The sequence below is a fragment of the Crocodylus siamensis genome, chromosome 9 (assembly GCF_052110815.1).
Source record: "Crocodylus siamensis isolate JL-2025a chromosome 9, ASM5211081v1, whole genome shotgun sequence".
Classification (NCBI taxonomy): domain Eukaryota; kingdom Metazoa; phylum Chordata; order Crocodylia; family Crocodylidae; genus Crocodylus; species Crocodylus siamensis.
Genome location: NC_143403.1, coordinates 8,918,525 through 8,945,185, shown reverse-complemented (window position 1 = coordinate 8,945,185; position 26,661 = coordinate 8,918,525). Strand labels below are relative to the sequence as shown.

The 26,661-nt window shown below is 43.6% G+C and overlaps 1 protein-coding gene across 3 annotated transcripts in view; it reads right to left on the bottom strand.

Annotated features, from left to right (window-relative positions):
- The window catches only part of MAF (MAF bZIP transcription factor), a 237,877-nt gene that overhangs the window by 173,662 nt on the left and 37,554 nt on the right, over positions 1 to 26,661 (bottom strand). Inside the window, exon 3 of one of the 3 annotated variants that reach the window (XM_090063751.1) lies at positions 6,952 to 8,639. The exons of the other annotated variants lie outside the window; for them this stretch is intronic. The gene's annotated coding sequence lies outside the window, so the exon portion shown is untranslated. Of the gene's footprint in view, positions 1 to 6,951; positions 8,640 to 26,661 lie in introns of those variants that run through there. 3 annotated transcript variants of the gene reach the window in all.

The window sequence follows — 26,661 nt, the reverse complement described above, 5'->3', positions numbered from 1 at the left end:
GCATCTTCACATGTGCTTGGTACCACAGCAGTTTGAGCCGGGTCAGTCCCAGGTGCATGTGAAGATGCTGCACCTGGGAGCAGCTAACCTGGAGCAGGGGCTCCTGCAACTTAGCCTCCCAGTCACACTCTACATGTGTTTTTGAGTGCATGTAAGTAGTCCACCGTAAGACAGTACTTGTCCTGGGCAGTACTGTCCTATGGCGGAGTTGGTTAATTTACTGCCCCCTGATACAGGTACACTTGTAGACTGTGATGCTTTACTGCAGAGCTAATTGGTCAACTCCACAGTAAAGTGTACATGTAGATTCACCCAGCATTAGATCCTTATATGTTTTCTATTACTGCAGCCCCTGAGCACCGCATTGCTGTATTTACCAGCTGTGAAATAATGTTATACCCATTTAAGAGAAACAGAACAGAGAGGCAAGCAGCTCAGATAGCCCTCTAACTCAAGCAGACCTCCCTAAGCTAGTTTTTAAAGCATCTAGCTCAGGTACTGTTAGGAGCATAGCTGCAGCAGCACGGAGCTTAGTACTGGCTGAAAAAAAACAGCTTGAGAAGCTGAGCCAATACTTAGGGGTCAGCCTGAGTGGCTGCAAAGCTAGCAGCCCCTGAGCTAGCTAATGTACCTGTGCACGGGCTCCAGCTGCTGCAGCAAAGAGATGCCCTCAAGCCCTCACCCAAGGTCAAACAGCAAACCAGCGACAGAGTAGATCTCAGGAGTCCCAGGTCCAAACCTCCGGGCTGTCAGTCCATCCTTTCCTGGGTATTGTGAAGTAAAAAGAGGCATGTAAAAGCTCTGGGTTTAGCTTTCATCTGCTGTCAGATCCCCCTCTCTCCCCTTGCCCCCCATATCTTATGTGCTCACAAATAAAGCCTCACAATGGGATTTCAGCTAACGCCTCTTCCTGTCTCATTCTCCCTTGGCTTGCCCCTCAGCACATCCCCAACATCTTCAAACCAGGGTCCGATCGAAGTGGACAACAAATGACCCCACTCTGAACAACCCAGACAGCCCACGCAGAAGAGGCATTTGTATTTCCTCCTGGCAAGGTGATACAGCTCCCTACGGTGGGCTGCTGTTTTGGGTTCCTTTCCCCGGATTATTCTTCATCGCAAGTAATTTCATGCCTGTGATGCAGAAGGTGGTCCTGCCAGGAAAAGATCAGTTAGTTCACAAGCTTCCAGGGGCTTATTCGACAGAGTTTGCCAGCATCTCTGACAAACAGCTCGCTGCAGTTTTATACAATGGATTAAATTTTCCCTCTGCATTTGCAAGCACAAACTGAGGCGACAAGCTAGAAGGCAGACACAAAATTGCTCATCCCTTTAATCTCTACACGGGGGTATTCCAACCAAGCCGAGGCTTTTTCAATAAATAGCGCTGGTCGCATTGGAGATTTAGATGATATGTGTGTAGTGTGCCTTTTCTTCTCCGAGTCTGATCCGTATCACAGGAAAGGAGTGGGATTTCATGACAGTGAGAAAAAGTCTTTATTTATTTTGAAAGCGCTGCTTGGAAGGGCTCCACAAAGCAACCTCGCAGTTCTTGTCTACACGGCGTGAAAGTACTGTCTTAGAAGCCGAACACGTCTTTTAACTAACAGAGACAGGCTTGCTTAACAGAGGCTAGCTGGTCTTGGCATAAAACTGTTAAAGCCAGGCTGACATAGTCCAGGCTAAAGGAAAAGGTTAACATCCTGTTAATGACAGCATTTTGTAATGCGATGCAGACAAGGAATGTAGCCTATACGGAAAGAAAACTGAAAGCGTCTTTTGGAAACGTAATTGGTGCACTAAAGTGACGTACAAACCAGTTTTTGCTTGGTAATGCTAATCCCTTATGTTGTCCAGATCATAATATCTCAGCATGAATGCAGTAGAAGATGTTTATGAGCAGCATAACATTCAAGTAATCCATCTGAATTTTCCCTGATGTTTACAAGTTGGCCCTTAGGCATTACTGTAATAAACATTATTATTATTATGTAATATGATCATAATAAAGAATAACTCCAACAAGCATTAATACACACAGCTCTGCACTTTCTATTGCAATAGAGGCAGAGTTTTGTACCTTTATTGATAGCTATAAGGAATAGCTGTTCCCCTGAATAGGTATTACAGGGGCAGGGAAGCCAACTACAGCTTCTGACTTGGCTCTCGGTCTGTTCTTTCTCTGCAGCACCAGAACAACTTGCAGAGAGAAAAATTTGCTGGTTGCCCGCAGCAGTTCTTTAGTTTGGGAAGAAGGTTCTTCATTATTTCTACTAGAGATACTCCTATCTGCTTCAGAGTTCACCTGTCACTATATCTTATTCCCCACTTGATCCTTGATGACATGCAAATTTTCAAGGAATGTGATTCTGACATCACAACCCAAGTGCTATGACTTCAGCTGCTGGAGTCAACAGCAAAAGGAAGGGAATTCAAAATACTTAAGATCTCACTGTTATGCAAATATACCTAAAACACAAAGCTTACATTATGAAAGAGGGGTGTAGGTTGTAGCCGTGTTGGTCTAAGGACATAGGCAGACAAGGTTCTTTGGATAAATCTGGTATCTTTTATTAGGCCAACTAAACAGTTGGCAAAAAAATTTTAAACCCAAAAGCTTGCTAAGAATTTTTTTTCCAACTATTTAGGTCGTCTAATAAACAAATATCAGATTTACCCAGAGAACCTTGTCTGGCTACATTATGAAAGAGAAGACAGGCAGGTTGGCCTGTAAATAAGCAATCTTTCAATTTGTACCAAGCCATTAACAGCTGTTTATAAACCACCTTGGAGAGCCCAAAATATTGTGCCCAAATATAACTTGATGAAATTGGCATCGCATGCAGATAGAGGTATATATCAAACACCCGCCTGAAAGCATAGCTGTTTTTCTCCTGTGCACATAATTAAGTGTAAGAGCAGAACTACTGGTCACAAAACAGGAGGCTATTGTTTTTTAAAATATATATATATATCAGACCTCAAAGACCAAAGGTGGCTCCCAGTTACAGCTTCAAAATCAGAGTCATTCTGTGGAGGTCAGTGCGTGCTTCTCCACATTTAAAATGACATCAGTAAGGAGCTGGAATTCACATGCAGGGTCTTTAATGTTCAAATTCGGTTTGCAGACACACAGTTTAACACAAAAGAAACTTCGGGGGGAGGAAAGAAACCCATTATAAAGAATAAAAGAATGCACTTCATTCATAAAAGGCATGCACTTCAAAGCAAGTGCGTCACTATGAACCTGCCCAGACCCAAAGGGCTCTCGCACTCTGAATGCGCTGCTCTTGACAGATGTGACGGTAATCTCTGAACTTGTGATACCTGTCCCAAGGGGCCTCGCACTATGCTGATGGGCACATTACGGCTGATCCGATGTAATGTGATGGAACCTGATGTGATGTCCTGGCACACGGTTGAAATGTGAAAGGAGCAGAAAGGCTTAGGTTCAAGTCTAAAGCAGACTGAAAACAGTCTCTCCGTGCACGCTGCTAACAGAAAGAAAAGGGGGAAGGGGAGAGGCTGAGCATTTATTCCAGCTCCTGCCTTTTCCCCATCCTACACAAGAACAGCTCAGAAGGCTCCCCCTCCACAGGAATGTCTCTTCCCCTTTCCCAGAGGAAAGAGGAAGCTGTCATAGACTTCATGAAGCTCACTCACCAAGACCAAGGCTCTGAAGGGAGAAAGAAAAGAGGCAGAAGACGTGAAGTCATGGCTATGCTATAAGTATTATGCCCACACCAACCTGCAGGAAATCCTTATAAACCTGAATACAGACCAACCTGGCATTAAGGGCTGCATATGGCTGCTCCACAGAGCAGGACCCTCTTCATGGTAGGTGGTGGCAGTGGGCGAGTGAATTTTTGGCAGCACGGCTCCAATATCTGGCAGGAGGGAAGCAGAGGCCACTACACCTGAAAAGAGAGTCCTGCTTTCTTGCAGGCCTGAGGGTTTCTGCTTCTGAACCCACTGCTCTTTCAAGCAAGGAGAAGGGAAGCAAATACCAGCCTTCTGGGTGGAACGAAACCTGATATAAACTCCACAGCCAATGTTGATGGTATTGTCCTTCGCTCTCAGCCTTCATCTGTTTCTTTCCCCTAAGGGGAAAAAGATGGCAGCAAGATGGGAGCCCAAGCCTACAGTGGGCCACCCGCACCGCGCACAAAGATCCGGGGGGTACAGGCCCCCCCTACCACCCAGTCGTGTGTGCAGCAGTGGGAAGCTGCCCCCCCCACCTAAGCCTGCAGCAGGCAGGGATGGAAGGGGGTGAGCCAGGCTCTGCTGCAGCAGCCACTGCCTTCTGCTGGGGGCAGGGGTCTGTGGACCCAGGGCCCTGGCCCCACAGCCCTGGCAGCTGGAGGCCCCCTCTGGCAGGACTGGAGGGTAGAGGTGGAGCGGGGTGAGGGGCACAAGCAGGGCCAAGGGGTTGTGGGGCGGGGGGAGTGAGAGGCATGAGCAGGACCAGCGGGTTGTGGGGGGGAGTGAGGGGTACCAGCAAGGCTGGGGGTGGGGTGAGAGGCCTCTCATTTTAATCATGGATTTTTGGGTTTTTATCAGAGAATTTGTGAATTTTTATCAAGGAAAACCAGGATCTCTGCTTATAAAGGCAGAAAAAACCTGGCTTGTAGGTTATTAGCTTCCTTGATCTGTAGCTCCACAAATTCTTCCCATAGTTTTCGTGGAGCACTTCATGTGCCTGGGATGGAAGGGGAGTCAGGGATGGAAAGAGAAGCCACTGATTCTTGAATTACCCAGGGAAAAAGATACCAAATTCCCTTCTACTGATAGTCACAATTTTCGCAATCTGTTGTACATAAACTCCTTGCACCTCCACTGCCCTGGGGATGGGGTGAGCCTTTCAACGAACGCTGAGATAGCTCCCAAGAAGCGAAAGTGTGAACATGGCCAGAACTGGGCACTGAGATGTAACCTGCTTCACAAATGAAATGTAAATGCTGAAACCGAAGCCATGGTTGTACTCTAATTTATTTGCTATTATTTATGTTCCTTTACATTTAATTCAGTTCAAATTATGATCCTATTGTGGTTACACTCAGATTCCTACTATATGCTGCAAGTGGCTCAAAAGAAATACCTGCATGTCAGCAGGTAAATTAAGACTCGTTAGCTTTATTTGGTTTTTAGTCTCATTTCCAGCTTCCAAGTCCTAGCCAGATTCTGCTTTTTTCTGGATTCCCAAAACTGAACAGGGAAACACCTAAATGCAAATGAAAGCCCTCTTGAACAACCTTTTACCACAGAATAAAAAAAATATGAAAATACTCATATTCATATTAAGTATGGGGATTCCCAATTTTTATAAAATCCAAACTTTGTTCCTAAATTATTTAGCATTCTGTTAAGTTTATTAACCATCACTTGCAAGTATCCCCTGGAAAAGCCACACACACCAACAACTTAGCATCGTGGCATGCACTGCATGCTTGAGGTGCACAACTGCAGTAGCAACCAACTCCTTAGGAAATGAGAGGATAAACAAATGAAATCACTTACACAAATTAAGAACCTCAAACAACAGTGAATTTTAATTCAATGGTGAAGAACCAGATCGCTTCCTCTTTGAAGTGATACTGCCTGGGGCCAGAAAATGCCACAGGACAAGGTAGGGGATAGATGAACCTCCAAAGCTCTACCAGAGCTTCAGGGATCAGTGCAAGGCCAGGATCATCCATGTCCTACCATGACTACCACCACCAATAGCTTGACTGGAGTCAGACTCTTTGCATTTCTTTTCCTAGCGGCCACCCCAACGACACCACGAAAAGCGAGGGCCTTAGTTTGGAGGGCTTCCAGAGCCTAGGGAAGTCTCTGCAGGTTTACTGGAAAGGACTGTGAAAAGTTTCCCCAAGCCAGCCTATAACCTACCTCATTCTTTCCGGACAGCCCTCTGCTCACAGGGCACCAGGGAAGAGAGAACTGATGAGGGAGATGTAACCGAGTCCACATGGAGGGAGTGAGGAGAAGGGGAGAGATCCAGGCTTTCAGCTGCTTCTCCCTGCACAGATTAGCGAGGAAGCCATTGGTGTTAAATGGCATGTGCAGCCATTTTAGTCTATTATGTTTATTCACAGCCAAGTGCTTTTTAAACATCAATTTTAGAGCTATGCCAAGGCAAACTAAAAAGCACTTTACACCCATGCAATCTCAGGTTTTCCACTGAAATCACTTAAAAATGCCCCAATGGATGTTACCCCTGATTAAACAGGTAAATAGAAAGTGACGATAGACCTGATATCTTCTGTGCTAAGGTCTCAGCCTACAGCAGTATTTTTCTGGCCAAGTTCGTAGAGCCTGAAAAGCCAGGTGGACTTGACGACAATACGTCAGCTATACAAATGGGGACGCACTAAAGTTAGCATGAGAATGTCATTCCTGCCATTTTTTGCTTCATTTGTAACTGTGTCTATAAGCTCAGGGGAATGGCATGCATTTCACACAGCATGTACAAGAGCTTGGACTGCCAACTGTCCTGGCTCTGGTGGGATGTGGCCCTTCGTCTACACGGTCACCCTGAGAGCTGTTGTCCCAACCGTGCCTTAAAAAAGCAATGCTTCCCTTTCGAGCTAGCTGGAGCACCAGTATACTCGGGTAAATGGAGAGGGCGTCTTTGGATAGTAGATTTCCCATCAGGAATACTGTGGGATTACACAGAATTGCTCCATGCAGTAATAATGGTTTTGATGCTCTCCAAAGATAGGCACTTTCCACGGATGCATTTACACGCACGTGTGTGTGCACCCACACGTGTGGACGTATCTGAAAACATCCTTTGGTCATCATACCTAAAAGGCTTCATCTGAAACCTCTGGCAGACAAGAAGACCTTGGGAATAGCAACCAATATCTCTGCCCCACTTTGTGTATAGCAGGGATCCCAGAAGAGAGCGATCTATCCCACCCAAATACAAGAATTTTTCCTGGAGCCACACTTTTCAGAATGCAACCACTATTTTCAGTCTTTATTGGTTTCCAGTAAAGCACCAAATCAATGTTTAAGATTTTACTGCTTCCTTTAGAAGTACTCAATAACATGGGCCTAGTTTATCTTTTAAATACTTTGTCAGCCTCTGTTTGTTGGCATTCATTTAGCTCAAAAATTACTGTGTGCTCTCCTCTGTCCATAGAATCCAATGGAGTAGTTTGGCCTCCACGTTATGTCATCAGTGGCAAATGCTTTTAGACAGATGTATGGAGGAAAAAAGTATTGCTTGCCCTACATGGCCCAGTCTGAAAGGCTAATATTTTGTACTACACTTGTAGCATCCTTGCATCTGAGGAACAGAAAGCAGTTAAAAGACCTCAAAGACTCAGAGATCATCTAAGCCAAACTCTTGCACCAGGCAAGCCAAAGAATTTCCCTACACATTTCTTTTGTCCAGCCCATCCATGGCTTCTGGTTGAGTGAGGACGTATATTTTAGCAAAATATCCAAGCCTGATTTAAGCACTTCAGCCGTAAAGAACCCATCACAACTCTGAAAACCTGCACCCCCACAGAACTGCTCTCTGCTGGTATTACAACCACTTTACAAGTGGGTAAATTAAGACCTGGAGAAGTTGTGACCTTCCCAAGGATATACTGAGACAAGGACCAGACTCCTGCTCTGAATCCTGATCCGATATACAGAGAATAATCTGTCCAGACAGGTGCAGTACCATCTGGTGGCTACAACTAATGTCTGAAATTAGGAGAGTTGGGATTTATTACTACCTTGCCACTGAACTGCTTTATGACTGTGGGCAAGTCACTTAACCTGATGGGGTATGGTTTTTGTCATCTGTTTAATCAAGTGCCTAGAGATAGAGAAACTACTCAAACACAAAGCCAAATTAAGATCCTATTATGGTTACACCTCAGATTCCTACTATATGCTGCAAGTGGCTCAAAAGAAATACCTGGGTGTCAGCATTGCTGGGTAAATAATGCCCTGTGATAAAATTATTCAACACATGTAGTCTCTTTTCTATGCACAAGATATCCACAAGCAGATTGCCATTTCATTACATATATTTGCTGCTTGAATTTATTCAACCAAAGGTTGAATAGGTAGACTGCATGCATGCAAATATTCAGGTTGTGACTGGTCAGCTAAATCACGTGACAGTTGTTTCTGTCTTCCTGACTGGATGAATAGCTGGAGTCTTCTGTCACGTGCAAATTTAAAATGAATTTTCCCACGAACATTTGCATATTTCTCTCTGGGAAGCCCTTTCAGTGAACACTCCCGCTAGTTAAAGTCATTTGCTTTAAAGCTCGGACAGAAGGCAGAAGCAAAGACAGCTGAAGCGAATTCCCTTAAAAACACAAATGAATGAACAGTCAGAGAAAACAGTTTGCAGCAGTCACCGTGCCATGTCAGCACAGCCGTAAGGTACATCTGAGTCTCGGTCTAAGGGCAGAGCAACGATAAATGCCGCAGTCCATAAACCCCGTACGGGGACCTGCAGTGGAAGAGTCCTATGCTGGCCTGCCACGTGCATTGCCAAGGCCCTCGGGAAACTCTGGAAGGAGGGTTCACTCTTCCCGGCTGTACATCTTCCCTGCAAAAATCATCCTTGGTGTTGTCAGCTCCATGACCGGGCAAGAAACTCTGATGTCTGTTCATACAATACAAGGCCTGGAAAAATTACAAGTTGTGATGAAATTAAAAACATCCAAATTTTTCGTCATTCTCTGCTGATAAAGCCTCTATTATTACTTCTTACAAAGGGGAAACACAGCCAATTATAAGCTAATTCTGGCACATGCAAGGCCACAAGCAGAAGATAAGCCAACACTGCAGAGCTTGCAGCTGGAAGCCCAGAAACCTGAAAATGAGCTGACTCATGGAAATATCTTTATACAAAATATCAGATGGTTATTTTTCTTTGCCTCGTTTCTGAGTGTCTTAGGAATGATATATGAATTGCCTTATTTACTTTGTCCCACAAAACTCGCATTTTTTTTTATTAATGCACTTCCAGAATGAACAGGCTTTTATGGTTTCGGGGGTTGTTTTTTTACCCCCCTTTTCACTTCTGGGGGGCCTCCAGTAGTGAAATGATAGAATAAAAGAAAAGAAAGGAAATAATGCCACTGAACCCCTTGCTGAATTCAATTTTATTTTGGGGAAATTAGTTTGATCTTGCTGCTGCTTTTATTTCATGTAATAGAGGAGCGATGCCGTAGATGTTACCCTGTTGTGAAACTGGTGACACTGAGTGCTGGAAAATAAATGTTCCCAGATATCGCTAATTTATTATTGAATTAAAGATAGTGAGCACCAATTATAAATGTAATTAAGCACAATAGCCAGATTTGCCTAATGACCTGCAAAGAGCTTTATATTTATGGAGGCAAACGCCACAGGTCATTGAAGATCAACTTTTGCAACTGGTCTAAATTTCATACAGGTCTGTCAACTTCTGTGGAGCTTTGCTAACATACTACCCGCGTGTTTAAAACCGTGGCATCACCTATTTGAAACTATCATTCCCAGACCAGAGTCCTCCTAGGATGGTTTGTTTTCCAGGGGAAATATGCCTAGCAAAAGTAGGGAACCTGATTCAGAGTACATTTATGCTGCTAGCCTAAGCCAGGGAAAGAGGGATTGGAAGGAGTTATCTAGTGAAAGAAGCTTTGTGGTGTTTCTTGTGCCAGCTGCTGGCCCCAGTGGCAGCAGGATAGATAATTAAAAAGGACATCATGTAACAGATAAATGTAGGATAGCAAGTGCTCATTACTTGATATATACCATATCATCTATTATTAGAGGCTAATAATTCTCTAACCTATTCATGTTACCCTTTTGTCGATGTAGCTAGCTGTTTGGCACGCTCTAAATTTCCCAACATAAAATTTACTAGATGTTACTATTCAAATGTAATCTGGAATTTCTGTGCATTTCTCTGCAGTATATCATGCAACTAGGTAAAAACATAACATTAAATCCTTAGCAGAAGAAAGAACCGAGCCAATAAAAACCCCATGTTCCCCTTTTCCTCCCATAAAAATGGTGTATTTTATATTTCTTTCTGGCTTATATTTCTAACATTTATTTCCACTTTTAGCTTACTGCAATTCTAAGGGTGGTTAGCACTCATTTGCACAGCACTCAATAGTAGTTTGTCGGCTCGAGATGTTTATTCCCTTATAAACTAAATTTACTCGGCTTGTTTAATTAGAACGTATTTTTACAGTTAATCCTGGAATATGGCATTGTGAAGATAGCTTGACCATATGAAGGGGGAAAAAAAATCCCCAGCTGATGTAAATTGTCAAAGTGCTGCAATCTTTGCCCTAGTCTGCAGGTTTTGAAAGCGCACAAGGTCAAACCCATCTAAATTCACACACTAATGAGTTATACTTTTAAGCAGTTAGTTTAGCTTCAAGTATGGCACGTGGCCCAGCCAAGACTATTCCTACTTTTAAAATCAGGATTTATTTGTTCAGATCGTTCCTTTTCTTTTCCCAAAATGTGATCCTATTTTTCTCTTTAAAAAAAAGACTGTTAAAAAATGTAACCTCTGATATTAAAGGACCCCAAATCACTTAGAAGAGACCAATTGCTCTCTCTCCAAAAGGCTTAAGAAGTCAGAACAGTATTGATGGGGGAAAAAAAAAGCCACATGGGATGAAGCAATAATACAGTGCTTGCTTGCAAGAGTCTTTGCTGATGAGGAGCTGTAGGAGTACTTCCCTGATAAGAGTTTACAGTTAGAAACTGTAGTAGTTATATCAAAAATGAAACGAGATCACTGCCGCTGTCTTCTGCAAATTATTTTTCAATGCACTGTTCTTCAGGGAGACAGAAAACATTTGCTACAGGTTATCAAGTTCTTACACTTTCTGTTCACCTATGCAGGCTGCCAGCTAGCAAAGAAGTCACTCTGTGAACCGAGGAGGGGAAACAAGGCGAGAACTACTAATAAAAGGTTGTACCAGAGGGTGGCAAGAGATGGGTGGGCCCGGTGGCTTCCACAGCAAGTCACTCCAAAGACTTGCAAACAACAAAGTAATCAGATCCCAAAGTCACGAGAGGCTATTCAGTAAGTGATAGTGAAAAACCTCCCTTTGGGATAATTATACGCTATCACTTAAAAACTGCAATCACCGTTTTTTTTTTATACTTTGCCGTTTTACATGCATCTTTCAGATGAGCCATAACACCAAGCTTTCATCCCCTCGTGGACATTACAACGCGGTGGTATCTTTGCGTCATAGAGCTGCTAGCTGGCAACCTGCCAGGTTGGGTAATTATATATTGCTTATTTAAAGTCCTCCTGCAGTTTCAAATGGATAGGGCATTCTTCCTGTTCTATACTGCTGGGAGGCAGTCATTGCACTCCACCCCAGAGATGGCTGCATGTCAATTATGGGAGAAGTGATTCCTGGATCCTGTGTACGGGGTACGAGCGCTTAAGAGTTTCAGGGTGAAAGATGCAGCATAAACATCAGCTGTTATTACTCTGAGGAGGTTCTCACAGGTTCGTCACAGGCTCCCGAGGTACTTCGTTACAAAAGGCCCAGTTCTGTCCATTAAATGGCCATTGAGGCATACTGAAAGATGAATGTACACGTGTGATGGAAGAATCTGGCTACTATGCACAGGGGCAGTGTGATTAATAGGTCCTTAAGTGGCAGCATTTTTTAAAATAGCTGTTGATATCTAAAAAGGAAAACCTTGCATCGATAATAGGGTGATAGTGAGAGAGGAGAAAGCCTTATTAAGCTTCTAAAAACACTCGAGCCACTTACTTGTAATCCTACAACACTCCTTTCCTTTTTTCATAAGCTCAGCAGAGAACTCCAGGAGCCACCCTTGGGCTCTGCTTAAAATGCCCCTCTTATGGTATTTGAGGCATGGGGGATGTTTTTCTGCTGCTAAAATCTCTCTTAAGCAACCACGACAAAAATGACTTCACTCGATAACAGATGCCCAAGTGCACCTTGGGATGAATGTGTTACAGATCTAGAGCTATCGCCACCTGCCTCACAATTAAATTTGCTGCACCCTCCCTTGTGGCATGCACCTGTGACATGCTGGCAATGAATGTCTGACTGGAGCATGCAGGCATGGACCAGGCAACGTGCATTTGCTTTGCAAAATTTCCAGGAGGTTATTTTGTAGTTCCTTCTTAAAGCACATTTTGCAGGAGCCAATTTTCCTACCTCCTTCTATGAAGAATAACTGCGCTAGAGGCTTAGGCCCTATACACTGGCAGGTCCATGAAATTAAAAGGCCACTAACTCAGGGAAGTATAATGCCCAGCGATCCAGGGACTGAAAAAAGACAGAGGGTCCTTTGTGGGCTCATTGTGTTTCATGCATATATATTCAGCCAACCAACTAAGTAGTCCTATATTTACTGTTCTGCTTTTTCCCTTTCCTTTAGCCCTACTATTCCAATGAAACCCTAATAGAAATAACGGTAGAATCTACTTCTGAGGAAGGTATCAACCGCCAGTCCCAAGAAACCCAAGCCAGAGCTTGTTGAGTTCTTGCTGTGTGGAGGAAAACACAGTGGAAGACTTCCAGGTCTCAGGCGTATCCAAAGTTTGCATCATAATTTTCTCTTAAAAGCTACACATGCACACACACATGCACACTCACACTTTTGTAAATAAGAAGGAAACCTCAGCTAGCTCTCTAACAAAATGCAGACTCTACAGGAACTTATTTTATCAAGGGCTCAGATAGATATGATTTTTCAGTGCTGTATATATTAGGCCTGTGTAAAACCACAGGCCAAAGTTGATTTGAGGGCAATATATCCAAGAGCGTGTATTTTTGTAGGCATCAAAACATGACCAGTTCTGGAGACAAGATCCGTTCTGAGCTGACTCCAACTGAAGAATGCCGGGATCACACTGAGGATCATAATTTGGCCCACTGCAGTTCAACAGAAATTCTCATCTGTTTGCTGGCAAATGCACGTTGCTTTGCACCGTAGTACCTGGATGGGCAAATCTCCCACCCTTCTGCACTGCTCGGATTAGAACGGGGACTCTCCACAGGGATCAGTGGGGACCGAATCTGAGTAGTGCCACAGGAACTACCTGGAGATTACTCCTGGCACCCTGTGTTTTAACAGTGTACGGTAGAGAGAGGGGGGTCTGATGTGGCAAAGCCAGGTCCCTTTCCTTCCCCTTGTGGTGCCCAAAACGGATGCCTGAATAGTAGCACTGGACTGGCTGAGCTGATGGTAAATACAGCACAAAGGAAGGGACTAGTTTGCTATGTATCTAGACATCAGTCAGTCTATCTATATCTGCATGTATCTGTATAGAGAGATCCATAACGCAGGCATCCAATTTATTCTGGAATCATTTCCTGTTTTCCCTGGTGGTAGTAGAGCTCTTTAAGCAGCTGAGCTATATCTGCACCTAGCCGGCCACATGATGGGAAGAGGTGGCAGAGTGACTAGGTATTCTGAGTGCTGTGAAGCAAACTCAGAGCACAAATCAAATTGATGCATGGTACGTACAGACCTGGAGACTTCGTAACAAATGGTCCCTCTCCTCCTCCCCAATGCAGCATTCATTTCAGCACTGCAGGTTTGGTTATAGATAGTCAAAATAAGTGATGCACTTGCACAGCTAGTAACATCTCTGTTTTATCTGCTGGCAGGTTGGTCCTTCCATAGCTGTAGCTACCTGAGCAGGTTTGGCTCATCTCTCACTGGCACTTATAAGCTGTTCTTGCAACCGACTCTGACCGACAAATATACCGACAGGTTTTCATTGACACCAGCAAATGAAACGTATTTACCCATTAAGCAGTCACAAGTATTGCATAATTGCAGCCAATGAAAGCTGTAGCCAGGGCGCCTAGGGGTTGTCACTGCAGCCTTGAGGTTGATGTTTCCACTTCAAAGCGTTTTAACGCCGATCCGTGCTTTTGCAACACCTGGTAACAAGGGAACGGCAGGTGGACAGATTCTGATCCCCTTGTTCCACATGTGCTCCAGTAAGCAGGAGGAATCCAGGGCAAAGCACTATTTGCACAAGGTTAAGAGAGCTGGAATGTGACTGATGAGAGTTAATGAAGGTCCTCCCATCCAGAGCCCACTGAAGGCAAGGGGAGAGTATTTTCATTGGCTTCAGTGGGCTTTGGGTCAAACTCAAAATGCTTTTATAATGGAAATGACTTGTACTTGGTCTAAGTTTCCAATCCACATTTTCAGCCAAGTGCATTTAAAAAAACCCAAACAAACATTCAATTATTTATAAGAAAAAACACTTTCTGGAAGATAGGCAAACCTGGAAAATCAACAGTATTTGATAATTATTTTTTAAAAAAAGCGCCTTCCTTTTTTTTCTTTTTTGCCTCCATTTTTATCCCACTTGATCTGAAAATTAGACATGATTAAGCATTCAGAAGCCAGAAACATACAAGGATAGAAAAGCTGCAGCATTGTTAAGGATGTGGTATTGCAATATTTATTACTGCTGAGATAGAAAAAACAATGGAGCGCTGGAAAAAAAAAATCCTAACATCAGAGAGAGGTTTTAAGTACAGCAGCTTTGGGTTACCTTAAGGTGACAATTACTAAATGGAATCAAAACTGTGTAATAAGATAAGTAAAAAATAGGCCTCTTTTGTAGCCCATGAACTCCCCAGCCAATGACAAAATATGCTATTACTGGCCTCGGCACAATTGTGAAAATATTCCTTACTTACAATTTAACATGCTTTTTTTGTTGTTGCTGTGTGATGTTGAGCTAAAAATTACAAAGCCCTGGATTTCGTCGTTCTTGCAATCTATTCTTTTCCCCTGACTTCCTGTTTTCATGAAATTTTAATCAGGCATTTAAAATAAATAGCTATGCAGAGTCTCTATGCCTCTTTGAATGCTTGGGATGGATGTTTTGGGTAAAGTGATAGTCCAGAGACCTTGAGAGCATTTAATCCCATTCTGACTTGGCAAGACAACAGAAAATTAAAACACTGCTCTTTCTACTGCTAGCAACTTGGGGGAGATTTCAGGGGTGGGAGCGGGAATAGAGGATTAAGAATTGGAGGAAAAGTCTGGTGTTTGGGACAGCACAATGGAATAACATCCTCCCCCACCCCCTGTGAACGTTGGCAGAAATCAGCCCGGCTAAGAAAGGTGAGCTTTATAAAACAGAGGGAAGGATCATTCCTAAAGAAAAAAAAAGAGATACAGACAAGGCTGCCCTCATGTCCTTTTAAAATCTATAGTTACTGTAAAGCGATAAATTAAGCAGCCTGCAGATCTTGTGCAGGCAATGGGAATTTTGCCTGAGAAAGGACTGCCAGATCTGGCCCTGCTTGCCCGCATAAGACGTAGAGGATCTTTAACCTGTGGTATTGCACAGAACCCACTCTTACTATTTATGGGAAACCTATGAAGCATACAGAGCAATTTGGGATAAAACACGAAGCAAGACAAGCCTGGATATTCAAACTAGTGTAAATAAATCCAGCCCTTAATATTTTGTGGCTCACAGCGTAAAAAAAACCACTCCAAACAGTTTTAGGAAATTAGAGAAATGAGAGGGAAAATCTGCTCTAGTTTTAAGGGTCAGTGGTCCAGTTATTAATGGAGTTGACATGATTTGATACGAGAGTCAGTCACCTCCGAGGATAGCTAATCCTGATCTCTGAAACCTATTTTAATTGAAATGCCCAGACCGTTATTTATTTATTTATGTTGCCGATGTATCATAAGGAGGCTCTGATTGGAAAAAGGAAGGAAGAAGAAGTGTGTTCAATGCTCCTTGGTTAAGACTATTAAAAAAAATATGCAAGTTGCCCAACAAACTGGTACCGAGCTAAATCCTTTGGGAACTGATCGTCTCTCCTGGCCATGTGTTTCGGGAGAGGCATGTTTAATTTGGATGGTTTTAATCAAAGAAGCATCTACGGACTCCTGTGTGTTTTGGAAACGTTTCACTTCCACTGGCGAAGAGGTCAAGGTTGACAGCTGAAACGGGAGGCAGGTAGGAATGTTTGCTCTCCAGTGCGGCGTGCTGCTCATTTCTAGCGGGGAGGCATGAGCTCCCAATCAAGCTGCTGCCTCAGACCAGAAATGAGAGCAGCTCGATCATGAAGTGAACTGATGACGGCAGCTTATAAAAATGAGGGGATGTAGCTGCTTTAGAGATGTGAACGAAAGTAAGAGGATTATGGAGTCCTCTTGAGAGGAGACATACTTGGCAGAGCTCACGAGATGGTCCAAATAATATCTGCCGTCAAAAACAACGTGAAAGAATCAAGCTGATTGCTTCAAGGAGCCCATTTTTAAAGAGTCGTTCCCAACTTTTTGGGGTCCCCTTTCCCTGAGTTCTGCTTTACTCACTGCTTTCATCTCCGGGCTATTTATACAGTCTGAGTACCAGCCAATGTGCCGGCGGTGGTTTCCCCCCCCACCACCATAAGCAGTTTTCATATTCTTGCCGCGCAATCCTTTTGAACCCTGCTAGTAGGTGCGGGGAGCATAGTTTACACAGTTGGATACATATTGCTTCTGTGCACCACTGTGAACCATCAGCAGAAATCTTCACAATGGCCAGTTAGCCAGCCTCTCTCCGACATGGCCCCTGACTTTTAGATATCAAATGAGCAAAAATATTCCAAGCAAAGCAAAACACACAAGTAAATCTTGGCTCCTTTCCTTTAAAATACATATTCAATGTGCAGGAAGCTGGGCTGAAATGCTCGTGGGTTTTGGGGCTCTAAATCCATGCTACATCTTCTTCAGTTTATTAGGTATTTTAAGTCACAAACAGTGTTCCCTTTTCTCCTTTTTTTTTTCCTCCTGCAAGGGGAGATCTGTCTAAAAAGGCAGAAAGGGATGCAGCATGAGGGCTGCAGTGGGCAGCTTTTTCTAGTCATTTCCAACGCTATATTTTGGACCGGTTCCCGGTTTACCAGCCAGATTAGCTGCCTTTGGTTCACATTTTACATTGTTTGCGAACTGAGGAACTTCTGAAAAGCAGACTCTCGCCATATTGTTTGGCTGTAATAAAGCTAATTCTGTTCACTCCTATAGCCGTATGATACCACTTGTGTAGGATTTCACTTTGCTTGCATATTTATAGGGTCTTGTAGAGCTCCACTGTAGCACGGTGCCAGCATGAGGAAATCAAGCTGTCAGTAGTTTCTATTTTTGTCCCTACCTATAGTTTCAGTAATGACAAGTGAGTGAGGCAACATATGCATTTCCCATCTACAGGAAAAAAATTACTGTCTTCCTTCAGTGCATTACATCTGTGCTACAACCTGTTTTCCAAGGGCTTCAGATTATGTTAGCTGATAGTTAACATGTACAAGCACTGGTCAGGTGTAGTTGTTTCTAGACTCTGCATTAATAAAACCAGAAGAGGAAGAGTTCCAACATTCACATTTCTTTGTGTTTTTCTTTTAGTCCTAAAAAACACCGCCCCCCCCCCCCCCCCCCCCCGCAAAGGCCTGGGAGATAGCTCTTACTGTGTTGAATCCCAGCTTGTATCATGCTTTGGTCAGCAAACACATTCAGGCAAAATGAGGATTGTTCTCTTAAGATTAAGAGTTGCTGATTATATGTAATGTCCTCCTCCTGACCTCAGTGTGATTAACCCATTCCTGTGGCTAATGGTCGAGTGGCTTAAACTGGCAGGGGTAATAATGATCCCAAACTGATAATGCACAAGATAGTGCCATCCCTAAATGAAAGGGATCTAGTGAGAGACAATGTGCAATAACAGCTTCTTAATTATTAAGGCTATGTCTGCATCTTCCCTTTGGATCTGACATGAAGCAATGCAGCAAATATTGTCATGCTGGCCGTGGTTGCCCTATAAATACCTGAGCTAGCTAGCTAGATGCCACCCACCAGGATGCAGGGACTAGATCCCGCCTGTGATATTCTTCCTTGGAGTCAGAAGACTTTGCTTTTCAAAGAAGTTGTAGGGAAGGCAGGCACCCATCATCACTTGCAACTAGTTTGGCTTGACAGCATCTAGGAATTTACAGCCTTAGACATGACTGCACCAGATCTTCAATGACAGCTAATAAAATGGAACTACACCCCACTGCTTTGAAAAGCCGCAACTCAGGACTCCTTTCCAGATTATACTTATTTAAATGTGAGAGAGAGATTGGGCTTTTACAAAGGCTCATATGGAAAATGACTTGAAGAGCCTGATAACAAGAAATATACTCCCCCCCCCCAATCCGCCCATCCCCTTTCCACCAGCCCTAAAAACTGATGCCTATTACTTGTTTGCAAATGTTGAAGGTAATACGCGCTGTTTGGAAGGGCTATGTACACATGTCGAAGTTCAAATTTCACCCAATCGTGGGTCTCTTTCTCCACCTAGATTTACTCTTTCTTTTTGGGGTTTTTTGGAATCTGTCACGGGTACAATAATCCATGCCCCATGAGGAACAAGCAGAAGAGAGTGACAAAAAGAAGGGAAAAAATAAAAGCCTGTGGTGTAAATAAAAGTAAAAAAAATATATGTTAAAAAATACAAGGGCTGCGCTATAAATCCCTCGCTCCCGCATGCAAGCCGGCTGCTGCAGCACAGAGCTGGTGGGGCTGTGTGATTTCCAGTTACTTTATAGCCCATGAAGATCACCCTCTTACACGGCTTCAGTATAACAAGCCAATGTCCTGGCTCTCAGGAAGCAGCTCATAAAAAGATGCACCATGCAGTCCCTTCCAGGGCTCACATGAACATAACCAAGACAAAGGGAAATGCATTTTTCTAATGCTTGTTGCTGGTTTTGCTAATTTTGTTTTAATTATACAGGGGAGGGAGTCGAGGAGGAGTCCCAGGCTGTAGTCAATGAGAGTCTTGCCTGCCTAGTAATACAGAGGCAAAATGATATGCACGTATACAGTGCAGAAAGCCACCATAGGGAGGGATATAACACAAAGGAGCCATTTATTGCCTGAAAACTGTCTCTGAACAAACCCATTGTGTTAAAGTAATACAAATCCACAACACCTTCCTGTTTCTTAGTTTCCATTTGGATGTTTGCTAATGCAGCAAGAGGGGCCCAAGTTCCCGAGGCAGTGAGACCCACCCCCGCCCCAAACTCCTGTTGATTTTAGGGAAGTCCACAACTCTAAGTCACCTCTAAGGGCCAAATGCCCTTAGTGGTGTCAGAGAGAGAAGAATTTGGCCAGGCAAGCCTTAAAAATCCATCAGCCCATTCCTGGCCGGGCTGTGGGTTTATCTAGTGTGGCGCTTTAAATCCAAGGAACAGAAGGAGGTATCTTTTGATGTAACATTTTGTTCTTTTTTTAAATACAAGTTATTCCAGGCAATGCAGTTGGCCTGAAATAGTAATCAGTTACAAAACCAGGGCTTCTGGTATCTTGTCTCCTTGTGCAATGCAAAGAAGGTCCTCCTGCTGTGTTCCAAAGTAGGGGAAAAGCTATTACTTAAAAATAATTCTTCACGTTAAGGCTTGCTGCCTGAAGCTCCGTTAATATTAAGGAAATTCCAGCAGTTCACTCCCTGCTGCTGGAACCTTATTTTGCTGTTTTGTTTTGCTAAGCTTGTCAAGAGCAAGCAAGTACCAACTAAGGCTGAACATCTCTGTCGCCCCTGCCTCCGCCAAAGTGCCGGCATCAGCCTTTTCTTCTTGGGGTGACGGTTCTAGGATTGGCATAGAGCTGTCAGCCTGAACTGCTAGAGAAGACAGAGGGATTATTTGGCTTCCCCCTTTGCTGCCTTTATCTCAACATGAAGTTAGAAGGTGGGGTGCGCTATGACCTTTGTTCAACCTAACAAGTGATTAATACAAGTCACGAGAACGCAGAAAAATGAGTTCAGTGTCCTCCCTGAGATCGGAAACACCAGCTGATCCCACACATGCACGTGATGCAAACAGCCTGGCTGCTGTCAAGCCTGCCATCCCCTGGTCCTGAAATGCCTACCCTAAATGTTCTTATCTAGGAGCCAAAAGTTCAATAACAGGAACCTATACAGGTACTCCTCACTTAACGTTGTCCCAGTTTCGTTATTATGTCGCTGATCTATTAAAGAACACGCTCGTTACAGTTGCGCAATGTTCGGTTATAACGTTGTTTGGCCGCCACCTGCTAGTAGGTAACTACTGCGATGTAACTGGATTTGCTTAACATCGTTTCGCTTAAAGTGGCATTTTTCAAGAATGTAACTACGATGTTAAGCGCGGAGTAGCTGTACTAGGCACTGGTTTTCAGAGGAGCAGTCATGGGAGCTACGTTTCCACAGCACCCTTTAAATCTGATGTTTAAAACATTAGACCCTTTAAATATGGACCAATATGGGTTTAAGGATCTCAAATGAAACTCCCAGCCCCCAAAGCCTGGTATCCCTTTTTACTGTTGCAAAACACCTTCCAGCAAAATACTATAAACATCACTGAAACCCACCCATAGGTAAAGCTTAGCTAAGACTGTAGCAGAAGCCTGACAAACAATTTGATAAACTATCTAGGATCTTCTGAGAAACAACTGCAACTATCCAGAGTTGCCCTTAATTTGGACAGCTTAGTATTCGTGCATACTAAGACATAAATATGTCAAATTCTGGGGAAAACTTTTAAACCAGAATAGCATGTTTTAAAAGGAGTTAACTTATGAGTGGCATAGATACTGGGATACTGTCACTGTTGCAAGGCCATAGTGTTTAGTTACCTGGGTGGCCAGTACAAGGCACAGTCACTTTACAAAGACCCTCTATTTCCTACTGACTAAAATTCAGAGGTTCAGGATGTGATCTGTCCCTCACAAGTCTTATGCTGGTCTAACTTCACTGCATGCCTCTCAGTCTCCACACCGCCAGTGCATGACAACCCATTGCACCTCATGTCTAACTATAAGAATATGAAACACCTAAGATTCTGCTGCACATTATACAGCCACTGACAGATTCATATTGCCAACAACATGTATTCAAAAACACCACAAGATTTATTAACACAGCAACACTGCGATCTCTCTGGGTCGTATTTTCACCCCTTCACCAAACGGTGAAAATTTTACTTTCTTACTTACCAATGGAAGCTGAGATTTCAGGGTAAATACCATGACTCCAGGAGCTGAGGCTTTACAGGAAACTCCAAAATATCACAAGGTTCTTGACTAACATCAATCGAGTTGACCACACTACAGAACCTAATGAGTTTGCATTTTACAGCCTAATTTTGATAATGATTGTTTACTATCTGAATTGAATAGACTGGTTTTGTCCCGTTATGGTCAGTTCTACATACCTGCCATCCTGGTGAGTCTCAAATGGCCTCCAGTCACAGGCACTCCTGTTCCCTCCTGTAGCAGGAGGCATAGAGGGAAACTGGTTCTTGCAACTCAGTGGCGCACAGGAGAAGGGTTTGCAGAAGAGGGACTTCTACCTTGACCTCTTGAAGAGAACAAAGTGTGCATGGGTGGGACAGTCTGGCTCTGAAATATTGAAGGCTGGTAAAAAGAGGACATGCCATCCATGCAGGTCAACAAATTCTTACATTGCCCCCTCCTGCAGCTTGAAATAAAGGGTTCCTTGCTATGCATCTTGGGAAATGTAGTTCTTTCTTGAGCATGCTCAGAAAACCACACCAGGAAACAACAACCTCCAGCAGCCTATGTGCATACTCATCTGCTTTGTAGGAGTCTCCACTCCTTTGGATGGCCTTGGGGGCAGTGGTTTTGGCAAGCTCTCCTACCTAAGGGGGAAGAAGAAGGGGCTGCAGGTCTTTCATGATTTTTTGTGTGTGGGTAGGGGGACCATTGGGCCTGTTTTTAAACCCTTTGTCCCCTGCTCATGTCTAAAGGAAGAACGGACTGCAAAAAGTCCTGATTTTCAGGTCACTGGTGGAAATACATGCCAATCATTTGTCCTCATGATTCTATTGCATGTGCCAAAAGGTAGGGCAGTGCACAGCCAGGAAGAGCAGGGTTCCCAGCTGGAGGTGGGGGCAGGAAGGGAGGGAGGTGGCCCCACCCCTTGCTTCTGACTGGCCAAGGGGCCCAGTGGCCCCACCCCTCTTTGCTGATTGGTCAAGGCAGCAGCGGCTGCTCCACCCCTCACCACTGATTGGCCAAGGCGGCCCACCCCTCACCCAGGGGATGTCCTGTATTCTGGGATGCATCAGTGGCCACCCTACCTGTAGGTCCAGAATCTGCTGCAGAAAGGGAATGGGATCCTCTTTGCAACACTGCAGAGTTTTCCTAGGTCTGGCAAATTAGTGGGGCAGATAAGAGTCAACCTCAAATGCAGACTATTATTGTGTGCAAGGCCAGGGAAGTCCACTCCATTGATCTGAGCCGAGATACCGTGTGGTCTGGGAGAGGATAATCAGACATGAGGTTTATATTGAATAATCACCCAAACTTTGGATGCTTACCCAAAGCTGCAAGGAAAGTCTGGCCTGCAAATCATTAGATCAGGAGAGAGTTGGGAAATGCTAAAGTCCCAGTGTTTCTGCATCCAATCATGCTAAAGAAAGAAAAAAACCCTTCCACTACAACCTGATTTTGGCCAGGAGGAGCTGTATGGAAATTCCCAGTCTTGCCAGCTCTTCCAAATATCAAAGGGTTGACTTAAAAATCAAAATATTGCTTTTAAATATGAATTTAGGGTTCATTTTATTTGCCTCTTGGTGCACCCAAGTCATATTTTTCTTAAAGGAATCTGGCTTGGCAGATAATAAAACTGAATTATCAGTGTTTATTATAAGACCCTCTGTGATAGCTGGATGAAAAGGACTATGTAAAAAAACAGCACTATTAGGAAAGCCAGCGCTCTTCTAACCACAATGGCTAGAAACATGCATTATGTTAACAAAAAAAGAAGCTGAAATTCTCATTGAATCAAAAGTCTCCAGGACGTTTAAGGAAAACATCTATTATCACAAGATTTACAAGAAAATCCCAAGAGCTGGCAACACTTACATTATGAAGAATTTAATAAAGACTTATGGCATTTCTCTGGTTTTCTGGAGCCTTCCCATAAAATGTCATAGAGAATAATAGCTTCTCCTATAAAATAGTTTCATACATCTACTCAATAGGTGACATCCTGAGCTGATGTCAATGGAGATTTGTACCAGTGAAGGATCTGTTTCCATAGGCTTTCTCTTTTTCATCCTTAGGACATTTCCTTGAGTATTTTCAGACAGGTTGGAAATGCTGTGTGGAGCACAAAGACGAAAACTGAAGAAGAAGAAAGTTAACCAAAGTTTTTCAAACCTCAGAAATGTTTCATTTGGGCTCATTTCCAAAGGTTCAAGTGACGTTTTACTTCACCTGTCCCATGCCTAATATATTATGGTACTGAAGCAAGAGAGGTGGCTTTCCTAGCAGTAATATTTTTTTACATAGTCCTTTTCATCCAAATATCACCCAGGGATTTATAGTAAATATTTACTATTCAGTCTTAATATCATTTAAGAAAAAAATCTGTCCGATTTCAGTAACAGACCTAGCAAAGCTTTTTTCCCCTCGAGCTCGTGAACTTTTTTGCCTGGCATCTAGGCAGATTCTTTTATTAAATTTTAAGTTAAACCATTTCAAATTGTATGAGAAATAAAACTTGACATACAAGTTGTGACTGCCAAGGTCTCGTCCTATTTACAAACATATTTTATATGTTGCTTTTATTTTCAGAGCTTCAAAGAAGAGCCTTTTTCATATTGTACATTATTTCAAATATATTTTAGATGTTGCATCAGCCAAAAAGGGCTCAATTATGATCAGTTATATATTTCAAGCACTTGTTCTTAGGCATATTCTAGTTTTGTGTTGGTTTTGTTTTTTGAAGTGTACTACTTTTCTAAAGGCTCAGTTTGACTGAGTTAAATAAAGACTTCAGAAAATAATTAGAAAGAGACTATACAAGAAGGGACAGAGGATTTCCCACAGGATTGCAGACTTCCATACAAATGTTAAATACATTATATATCAGAAAAGGATCCTATAGGGAAGAATGTTAGACAACCCTTCACTTCTGAGAACTGGCTTTCTTCATCTGAAATGGTAGGTCTAGGTTCAGGATAGCACCCATGTTCAAGGAAGTGCTGAGACACATGATCATAAGAGGAAGCCAGGGAAGATGGACTGACGGAGAGCCTTCATCCAAATGAAAGAACAATGGACAGAGAAAATCCTAAGGTGATGTGTATGCCTCCCCCAAAACTGTCGATGCATACCAATACCAAGGTAAAGGCGAGAGGGCCTCCAGATGTCCTCTGCTACTCTGGGGTTACGGAGCACAGCCTGCTAATTTTTCTAAACTAAATGTTGGTTTTGTGATTTGGAGCAGCAGCTTAACTGATAGAACTAGACTCATGTTCACTTGTAAACTGAACAGGTTTTGATTCCAGGTCTCCGGGGATGAAAAGCAAATGCATTTGGCTTAATATTTTAAGAAGGCAGAATATCACTCCTGAAAGCCAGTAATCCACACGTGCAATAAGTCCATTGCATTTCCTCTCCTACTATTGCTTCACCATTCATTTTCAATCAGCTCGGCAGCCCCAAGATGGAGTTAAAATAATGTTTACACAGGCAACATCTAATGGGAAGGAGCTGTTGATGGAAAGGATCACAAATGGTCTCTGAAAAGGCTTTAGGCGCCAGCTGGTGCAGTACAACCTATGTACCCATGTCACTTGAGACTTCGACGCTATGTCCACATATATTTGGGAACCTCACTTGTTTGTAATTCCACATGTTTTTTATATGGGGCATGGCACCTATATTTGGCAATGCATGAGCCAAAAACAAGGAAGCTCAGTCACATGCTGGCTTCTGGCTTCCAACTGCAAAAAAAAAAAGAAAAAAAGCAAAACACACAAGCACAAAACCCTTAACATATATTTTGAGCACTGGCTGTGCCCTAGGGATAAGAAAAGGGAAAGACTGTACGGAGCTGCACTTCATAGGTGCCACCGTTTCAAAATAGCCCTATACCTGGGGAACACGTTTATCAAGATTAAGATGAATTAGTGCAGAAGGGTGAAAATAAATTGAATCTAAGTTGGGTAATACTGCCTGGTTTTCACTACTCTGGATCTACAAGAAACAAACACAGTACTTTCGAATTGCCATTCGCAGTCCTGTAACTTGTACACTAGTCTCTTCTGACACACACATTTATTTCTATCCTTTCCTTGGACATGATAGATTATCTGCCCGGCCTGGACATGTGGACAGACAGGAAAGCTACATCACATAGAGTACATAACATTACAAGTGCACCGTGCATTGTGGGTCCTCAGCACAGATTTTACTTGGGTCCTCTAGCACCAAATACGCTAATCTATCTGAGTAACAACAGTTATGCTCTTACCTGCTAACAATAGTAGGATATAATACTTTCTCTGGACTAGCTACTAGAAGGGGACCTGGGACAATGACCCAGACTTCTTACACATTTTCCTTTTTCAAGCTAAGCTCATCTTAAGGGGCATTAGTCTCATGTTACTTATGTTCTAATAAATAGAAGTCTAAGAATGACACCCAATTATTTTCACCTTAAAAGGCCGGTCATTGCAAGCATGTTCAATAGTGAGAGCTAATTCCATCAGCAGGTATCAGGCCCATTTCCTAAAGTGATAATATTATTGTTTTTAACTTTTCTTCCCTTCTTGGCAGCCTTTAAGCTCTTCCGTTTCACTCCATCAACCTCACTCACAATATCACAAGTCACCTAGATGCTGTATGTTGAAAGACAGAGAGACCGAGAGTAAACACCCCCAGAGTCTTCACAGTTTCACAGTTTCATAGTTTCTAGGGTCAGAAGGGACCTGAATAGATTATCTAGTCCGACCCCCTGCCATGGTAGGAAAGATTACTGGGGTCAAATGACCCCAGCAAGGTGTACATCTAGCCTCCTCTTAAAGAACCCCAGGGTTGGAGCCAGCACCACTTCTCTTGGAAGTTGGTTCCTGATCCTAGCCGCCCTGACCGTGAAGTAGCGCCTCCTGATGTCTAGCCTAAATCTACCCTCTGCCAGCTTGTGACCGTTATTCCTGGTCACTCCTGGCAGTGCTCGGGGGACTCCCCCAATGCCTGCTGGTCCCCCCTGACTAGTTTGTAACAGGCCACTTGATCCCCACTCAGCCGTCTCTTCTGGAGGCTGAACAGGTTCAGGTCCTGTAGCTTCTCCTCGTAGGGCCTGCCCTGCTGCCCCCGATCATGTGAGTGGCCTCCTCTGGACCCTCTCCATGTTGTCCACATCCCTCCTGAAGTGCGGCGCCCAGAGCTGGATGCAGTACTCCCGCTGCGGCGTGACCAGTGCTGCATAGAGGGGGAGGAGCACCTCCTTGGACCTGCTCGAGATGCATCTGTGGATGCATGACAAGGTGCGGTTGGCCTTCCTGACTGCCTCCCCACACTGCCGGCCCATGTTCATCTTGGAGTCAATGATGACTCCAAGATCCTTTTCCACCGCTGTACTGACAAGAAGGGAGTTCCCAAGCTTGTAGCTATGGTGCCGGTTGTTCCTCCCCAGGTGCATCACCTTGCACTTGTCGGTGTTGAATCCCATCCTATTCTCATCCGCCCACCCTTGTAACCTGTCTAGGTCCAACTGTAGCCTATTCCTCCCTTCTAACGTGCCCACATCCCCCCACATCTTAGTGTCATCAGCAAATTTGAACAGGGTGCTGTTTACCCCCTCATCCAAGTCACTGATGAAGATGTTGAACAGCGCGGG